We start from the raw sequence: 8,942 nt of genomic DNA on the forward strand, positions 1-8,942 counted from the left end.
AGCTAAAAAATAAACAAATTAATTCACCCACATACACACACACAAAAAAACCGGGGGTGGGAAGAAGATATAACAACTATACTTTTTTGAAGTTGTTACAACCAGCAAAGGCAAAGGACATTCTTGGGGGGGAGGGGAGAGAGGGAGGAGGGAGGGAGGTGTCAGTGATGGGCCATAGTAATCATATACATTGTATATTGACAAAATAAAAATTTAACATTTAACAAAAAAAAAAAAGGTCAGTGATCACTGAGTACATGAGGTCCAGTAAACATTCTTCTTTTATATATGTTTAAAATTGTCTATGATAAAAAGTTTGTAAGAAGGTCTACTGGTAACTAAGCTAACAGTATATTTATATTGGTTGTTAAATATCAATTCAAAATTGAAGATAAGGGATCATCATAATTTACAAACCCTTACCAGCTGGTTCTCATGTGGTAGAAAGAGGGGAAAAGCCATTAACTATTAATTTATTACCAAGAAGTTAGAAAATCCTTAGAATGGTGACATTAGTAAAGTCAATAAACCTTATAAACTAATGAGTTGCAGTGGAATAACCCACAACTCCACTACATTCCATTATATAATCCTTTACTTAGAAAAATTCTCAGCAAAATGAAATATTTATCTAAGTTTTTAAGGTAAAAAAGCCATGGGAAAGAAAAAGTCATCACTATAAGCTGGTAAGTAATGCCGCCTTTGAGAAGGGAAAAATTGATAAAAGGCTAACATATATAAAAATTTTAATTTAATAGAAAAAAATACGTAATTAATAGAAGCATTTTTCTTTACCAAAGAATTACTTTGCAAACATCTGCTATGACATATTACATAGAAGACCAAATAAATGTCCAGTTATCTTAAACATTTCTTGAACAAATATTCACTTTGCTAATACATTTACCTTTAATTACTGAATTTCTTCTATGTCCAAGGAAAAAATGGTTGCAACAGTTTTGGTAAAAAATATTACTGAAATCAAATTTTTTAATAGACAGTGAAGTAAAAATAAAACAGAAGAACAAAGAACAAGCAAACTATATTGAGATACTAGAAAAAAAATAATGACGTGGTGGGAAAAAAAACAACTTGGATGACAGGTGTTACAAGCTCTGCTGCTACTCTGCGAAGTAAAAAACTCTGGTCCTCAATTTTCTGCCCACAGAAGATGTTAAATTACTTTAGCTCTCTCTCTAGTCCCACTTCCTGAACCTACAGTATCTACACATTCCCTTTCCTCCTTAGTAAAGAATCCTTGACTTTCAGAATATATTACACGGTTGACTAGAGTAAAGCCCACACTGGCAACTAGGCATGACCATGTGATAAAGTTTTAAAGAAAGTGTAGTGTGCTAGCATCCAGATAAATCTCCTTAAAAGACAATGTACACACTTTTGCCTCTTTTTCTCTGTATTCCAGACATTCTGCTGCCAGGGATGGCTGGAACTCTAACAGCCATTTTGGAAATAAAGTTTTACCTTGTTTAAGCATTAACTATTATTTTGGGTTCTCTCTGCAACTTGAAAACAGACTTAATAGTAGATGATACAAAACCACATTCTTCTATTATATTACCTTAAGATAAAACAGTTACTCAACAATAAATAATTAAACAAAAAATAAAATATTAAAAGGAAAAGCACCCTAGAAGAAAAGAAAAATCACAGTATTTCTAACATCTTAAAATCATAGCAAAAAATCATAGTATTTCTAACATTTTCCACCTAACTTCTAAGAATGAGAGAAAGAGTTTAATGTTTTGTTTTTTTCCCTAACAGGAATAATTAGCATGTTTAGCATAAGTAGATTAATTCTATACACTCATTATTCGCTCATTCTTTCACTCATCAAAAATGCATTAAGCACCTACTATGTGCAATGCACTAAGGTACCTAAATAAAATAGAAAAGAGCTCCATTTTTTTTTTTTTCTTTTTTTTGTGGCTGGCCAGTATGGAGACCCATACCTTTGATCTTGGTGTTACAATGATACACTCTAACCAACTGAGCTAACACCCAGCCCCTAATTTAATAAAGCTTATATTCTAGTGAAAAGTAGTGGATATTTAGTGGGCAGAAAACACAGAAAGAGCTTAACTATTCTTCCACTGAAGACATCTTCTCACCATCAGACATATAAATTAACTATGATGAAGTTCTTCCTTTAAATTGAAGGCTCTGAATAAGAACCAGAATAATTTAATGTTTCTTGCAACTAGATCAACTGTTTATTTGAGAAGACAGTGTTTTATCCATGTTTACTCCACTACAGGAAAATAAATTCTCGTTATTTCATGTTCTTAACAACTTGAAACTTATTTTCACAGAATGAAATTGAACATAAAAATGACTATAACGAACAAAATGGGTTTGGGTAAGAAATTTACTCAAAGAAATTACAAGTTAATTGAACCTATAGGATCAGGGATAATCCAGTCTTACAAGGAAATTACTAGTCAATGAAAGGAACTAAAAATTTTGGTGTCTAAATAAAACAATAAAGCCAGATTATGAAAAAGCAGGAGTAATTTCTACCTCTGCCTAAACATCAATGGGAACAGATTTGTACACCACATCCACTAAAAATTAGTTTTGGGGAACAAGTTATGGAATCTCCACATACGAAAGTTAACATACACGGGCATGAGAAGATGAACATACAATATCTGCTAAATGATCTAGGTATGACAAACACTAGAGCTAGATTTCAAATCTGGAGGACATAACAACACAATGAAAAAGAGTAAACTGGAAAGTAAAGAAAAACAAGTCACCAAAGGACAGAAGGACAAGTCACTTATCATTGATGTTTTCACTATTGATACTAGAGCTAGATTTCAAATCTGGAGGACATAACAACACAATGAAAAAGAGTAAACTGGAAAAATAAAGAAAAACAAGTCACCAAAGGACAGAAGGACAAGTCACTTATCATTGATGTTTTCACTATTGACAAATGGCTTGGAAAACAATGGTTTTAGTAATTTTCTCAACAGATGTCTACAGATCAAAAGTTACTAACTCTCCATGATGGAGGTTGTTTAGGCACTTCAAATTTGAATCCCCTGAACAAGATATTTCATACGGTAATTTAATGCAATGGAAGGCCGTAGTGAAATATAATGTATTGCAATATAAAGTAACTGTAGCAAAATGTGTATATATAAGCCATGATACAGTCTTGACATAATCAGCACATATGACAAAATTACAACACAATTTAGGAAGAGGAAAATGTAAAATATATTATAAATCTTGTGCATTTATGGTAAAGAGTGATTATTCAAACACAAGTTAAGAGTATAGTGCTTTTAACATCTACAATACACTGAAGGGTGTATCAATGGGATTAAAAACTTAATCTATAATGGGATACCCTTCATGATTTCCAGAGGATTCAAAATGGTTATTACATACATTAAGATTTCATTGTGTTAACATGTCTTTCACATCCAAGTGGTTACTAAACCAATAACCTCCATAATCTGCTGCTGACTACTGAGTATTTTTGATAAAATTGAATTGACAGTTTAACTAACAGAAGCCTATTTTTTCACATAAAAGTATACATGTCACAAAACCCAATGATATTGTCTAATGTCTTTTTTCAGTCTCAATAGAGATAAAGATCAAGGACAGCAATTCTCTCTAAAAATGGACCTTAAAGAATGGAGACTAAGTCTATTCAATTATTAGAAAATAAACATGGCGTAGGTTCTTAATCTGGGGTCAAAGATCTATTTCAGAGAACCCAAGAAGACCCTGAAGCTTTATGAAAAATTCTCTGTTGGCTTTCATCAGATTCTTAAACAGGCATGAGATCTAAAGACCTAATCAGCACCCCTAAAAGTGTGATGATCTTATCGTTAACAGAACCAATTCAAAAGACCTTAAGTTATTCAACAGCAAACACCTGAAAAATAGTAGCTTCATTTCCACAGAGTTACTCTGGATCTTCCTCTTCCCAAAGCAGTTTCAAAAACAAACAAAAATTTCAAAGGTGACACCAAATGCCATCAACTCAAAAGACATATGCTTTTAGAAAACTGTATGGGATTTCCCAAGGAGATCAAGACCATTAGAAAATCAGGAGACAGTTTCAGCATTAAACTAAAGAGAGAAAAGAATGGCGTATTTCTCTGGATACCCCTTTAAAAATCTCTTCCACATTCCAAGACCTAATAATAAATTAAGCAGAACATCTCAGATATTCCCTCTCAGAATTTTAAGGGTGAAATCCAAATGCTATTCCCTCACTGAGAGGCAGCGAACAGGTTTCTCCCAATTCTAAGAAAGTGGGCAAAGCTAAGGCGTGCAAAGGTAGAGACGAAACACCCTTTTCATCTGCCAAAATGAAGAGGCGGGGGCTTGTCAGTCTTGTCTGTGTCGGGGCGAGGGGGAGGAGAACAGGGAGGGATGCACGTGATAGGCCCCAGATCTGAAGAAATGTAGCCCTGCCAGATTGGTGTGGCTATGAGAAAGCAACTCAGCAGCAGAGGTAGTTGCAAAGGTAAGACCTGAACCTCCCGGTGGGAAGCTACGTGGCACTTAGCAAACTGCTTCGTGTCCTCCACCCCCTGCTTCCGCCCCAACCTTTTTCCCCAGTAGTTACCAGTTGCTCCAGATGCCGTAGAGTAGTTCCACAAAAGCGAAAGAAAGGTTCAGGCACAGGAAGAAAAACAGGTTCCGGGAGGTCTTGTCCGACAGGATAGACCTGAGAACGACACAAGTGCGGAAGAGCCAGGAGCGTCAAAGGGGTACCGGGACCCCGAAGCTGGGTCCCCCTTTTAAGACCCTCCCGTTCCACACGCTCCTTTCCTCACAACGGGGGGGGGGGGGGGACACCGACATTCCCTCCACGGACCTCGGGTCACCCTGAGGTCTGGGCCTTCTGCCGAACACCCCCTCCCCACAATTACAGCACCCCGCACCTAAACCAGCCCGAGATCTTGCCGAACAGATTGAACTTGGGTGGTTTATATTCATCGTCCTTGATGGACAGGGGCAACATCTTCTCTGCCCGGCGGAGGGCCGGGTCTCCTCCCCTCTAGAAGTGGTTCCGTGGGGTGATGGCAGTGGTTCCGTGGGGTGCTGACTCCCGAGACGGAAACCCCCAGGGTTTGTCCGGGGCCGCACGGCGCTGCAAGACACAGACAGACACAGACACACACCCGGGAACTCGCCGACTTCCGGCCCGGGCCGCGCAACGCGTCCTGGGACGGGAAAGGCAGGAGGCGGGGCCGAGGGCGGGACCCGCACGATGGAGGGCGGGGCTTGTGGCCGGGGCGGGGCGGAAGCTGTGCCAGGCACTACCCGGGGTATCGGAGAGCGGGAGGGGCGGGAGTGAGTGGAGGTGGGAACTAAGAGGGGGCCTGAGGGGCCCGCCTCGTCCCGCCACCTGGACGCAGGAAGAAAATCCTCAGGAGGCGACCTGCAGACTGAGCTGGCTGAGAGGGCGAGCCCGTTCACGCCCACCCTGGGCGCCTGCCCCCCGTGTTCCCGGATGCACTGGCCCCCAGCGCCTGCCCTTTCGCCATTTCTCCAGCGGCATGAATCCTGGAGCGGTAGGTAGCAATGCTTAAGAGTCCAGGCGGCCTCGTGTTCTCTTGCTGCCAGTACGCAGGAAGCGCCAGTGGGCACCCAAATCCGGGTAGTACAACTCGCTTCCTAAAGCAGAGCCTGACTCTCCTGTATTGCCAAGCGGGAGGCGATCAGTGTCTTTCGAAAGAAAGACTCTTAAAGGTATTTAAAAGAAGTCCGTGCTTGAGTTGAGGTTTAATTAACGCATTGCTTCCCCGACCATCTCAGCCCGCTGAACCTCCGAAACTCTAGAATTCGTGCACGTCCTTTTCGCTTCCAGGTCATCCACGGGGAGGCAGCCGCCGCCGTAATTCTTGTCAGACCCTCACTGCCAGTTTCAGGGAAGTGCATGCAGCTGACTCGTCGGCGGGACGCGAAGGCGTGCGGAGCGCGAGGAGGCGAGCCCTGCGGGCCTTTTCGGGGCACCTCCTAGTCGGCGGAAACGTTGCTGCTGGCGCCTTTCCGGGCAATTGCTAGGGTCAGATCGGGGGTCCGTCACGTGAATGATTAAAAGTTGTTACCTAGAGGAGGAACTGGGGGAAAGGAGGGCTGGCTTTCCGAGGTGGGCTGGAAACTACAAAACCGAGCTTCTCGGGAATGCCTTTTAGCCCGACAGGAAGTGGAACGTCACCGAAAGGGAGGGGCGGCCACTCGGGGACCGTCTGCTCCGGGCTCTCACTTTGCGGGCGGCGCTTCTTCCAGGTTATCCCTCGGCGAATGAGGCAGGGTAGATGCACGATGCTTGGTTTAAAAAAAAGACAAAAATGAGCAAGCGAGACGACCCTTCCCTTTTATGATACCTAAGCTGCAAGCAAATAAATCGGCTGGCCCCTCTGCAATCTTCTGCACTCGAGGTAAGGAGACAGCAAAATGCTCTCGTGTTAAAAAATTCTTTGCAGTGAGGATATGTGCATGTTTAGCTCACGTTTTTGGAACTTTACGTGTGGGGGGGTAGTAATTCGGTGGTTTTATTTTTGAAAATTTAATACGTTTATTGTACAAATTTAAAGAATATTTATGTTAATTAAAACTGCTGAGTAAAAACAACTAGGTTCCAGAAATTAAGTTCTGGTCAGAGTATTTCATCTTTGCCTTTCTTAGCGTATATTTTATTATTTTTTAATTTAAGCAGAAATATTTTCAATTATTAGCATTTACTTTTTTTTAAAGAAAGCTTTTATATTAGCAATAGACTTGAATTTTTCTCTGCTGCACTTCTGGGTAAACAGTTAATTGGGTGCAGTCTATGTAGTTTAAAGATAAATATTTCCAGGGCAAATGGATTTTTCTTCAAAACTGCTTATTACTATATGATATAACGGGGGCAGGGGATGGGGACAGGGTGTATAGAAATAATCAGATTTCAGCAACTGATTTCTAGAATTAACTCATCAAGGTCAGCTGCAATTTGAACCTGCATTTTTGCATTCTTCCTTTGAAAGTAAATTCCGTATTTGATCCTATATTGCTACAAATCAGATTGCTCAGCTGGTTTATGCAGAAACCTACGTTACCCTTTCTTTCAAATCGTTTTGAAATATGTTAGAGAAATTGAAGCTTAATTTCAGTTATATCAGTTTCTAGAGGCTCCCAAATTCCCCAATTCCCCACACCCAAAGATATAAGTAAGATAGGTATTCCCATGAAGGCCGTCTCTTTTCAAAAAGTGGCAATGCTACTTCATATCTTTCAGTCTAGGACAGCGTAATTACCAAACTCAATACTAAAACCTTTTTTTATTTGCAATGTGAAGTGTAGATGGAATATGAAGTGTTTTCTTAAATCAAGAAAACTTCTATGAGGGGAAAATGTTGTGCTGTGCCTCACTTCTTTTGTCATCGTGCAATAATATTTGTCTCATGCATGTTAACATATATATGTTGTCATATCAAAGTTTGTTTCATTCGTTCAACAGTCATTTAATGAGAGTCCACTATGTGCTCGGCTTTGTGCTGGACACTGAGGGTACAAAGTCAAATCAAAGCTTTTTCTGTGGAGGAATTTTGTGAAGAGGAGAAGCTGATGAAGAGAAGAGGATAGTGACAGGCAGACCAGTCCACTATTTTAGAATTGTGTGGTATTTAAGATGTGTACAAGGGATGCCCATGGAGCACTGAGGAGGGACATCCATCACTCAATCTTTCCATGTACACTAAGCCATTCCTTCTGCCCCTTCAGTAAGTTGTAACATGGAAGAACATGGTTTTGGAAAATCAAAAATGTTTCTTCAGCTCTTCAAGTCAATATCTTGCAAGTCTCCATGAATTCCTTCATAAATGAAAGATTAAATGGTTTTATAAGATTATGAAATATAGTAATAGACATTTTTCAACTAATGTGTGATTTTCTAACCTGAACTTTTTAATATTTGTTTACATCATCTCCTACCAATTAATTGTGTTAGGTTAGCTATGCAGACTCAATGGAAGAAAAAACCCCAGCAGCTCAGACATGTGATTGAACACTATGAGAAATGAAAGCAAAGAGAATTAAGGGGTAGAAGCTCATCTTCAGCTCCTCTGGGCAGTAGCCAGCAAGGAAAAAGAAGGATGCCATGTGTCATTCTTCAGTAATCAACCCTGGGCCCATATCTGCAACCCTATTTTAGACCCTGTGGTTTTTTAGATGCTTCAAATCGAATGTCCTGGGAACTGCTGGTGAAAAAAGGAGTTATAGTGGGTGGATAAGACTACAGATACATATAAATGTAGAAATTGAATACAAGTATAAATTGCTAATGTGTTCAGAGGTTTTGCTCCATGTCATATGTACTCTGGTTTCATTAGGTAGTTGGGATGATGTGAGTTTATTTTGTTTCTGGACCCTCAAGAGAAAGATGAAAACAAAAATATACCAGTATTAGCACCAGCCTCACAAGCCATTATCTATCTCATTGCCTAAATTAATTTTTAGAACACATAATAGCAAGTTTTAATTTCTAAAAATAATTCAAAGCTTATGGACAATGGCATTAAAAGCATTGTTGTTCTTTTTTAATTTCTTGCTAGTTGACAAAAACATCACAAAATTCTTTAATTTCCTTAATAGTGCCAAGAGAGCCTGTTCCTATCAATCACTGAAGCCATAAGGAAAAATTTTTTTCAAATTTAAACATCTTTTTTAAAGAATTTTTTTTTTCTTTCCATGAAAAAGGTTCATTCTCAACCTCCGTCTTGTTCTATAAGCATTTTTTTTTCTTCTCTCAAGCTTTAAGTCTTCCTTTTTCCTCATATCTTTTAACATTATCAAAATTACAAACCTAAAACGCTAAGCAATATCTTAGTAAGCTGCTCGCTATTTACACTTCCTAGCACTGTATTCTCTTTTCTTAACAGAAAAACTTATCTGCAACTTCTTCA

General features: G+C 39.5%; 1 long non-coding RNA gene across 1 annotated transcript; it reads left to right on the forward strand.

Moving 5' to 3' along the window:
- The first annotated feature begins 5,350 nt into the window (after positions 1–5,350).
- LOC103600081 lies at positions 5,351–8,698 on the forward strand. Its single transcript, XR_551358.1, has 4 exons — positions 5,351–5,567; positions 5,864–6,061; positions 6,286–6,437; positions 8,632–8,698. It is a non-coding gene; the product is annotated as an uncharacterized LOC103600081 (long non-coding RNA).
- Positions 8,699–8,942: the final 244 nt, after the last annotated feature.

The sequence above is a fragment of the Galeopterus variegatus genome, unplaced genomic scaffold (assembly GCF_000696425.1).
Source record: "Galeopterus variegatus unplaced genomic scaffold, G_variegatus-3.0.2 Scaffold3222, whole genome shotgun sequence".
Lineage (NCBI taxonomy): Eukaryota > Metazoa > Chordata > Mammalia > Dermoptera > Cynocephalidae > Galeopterus > Galeopterus variegatus.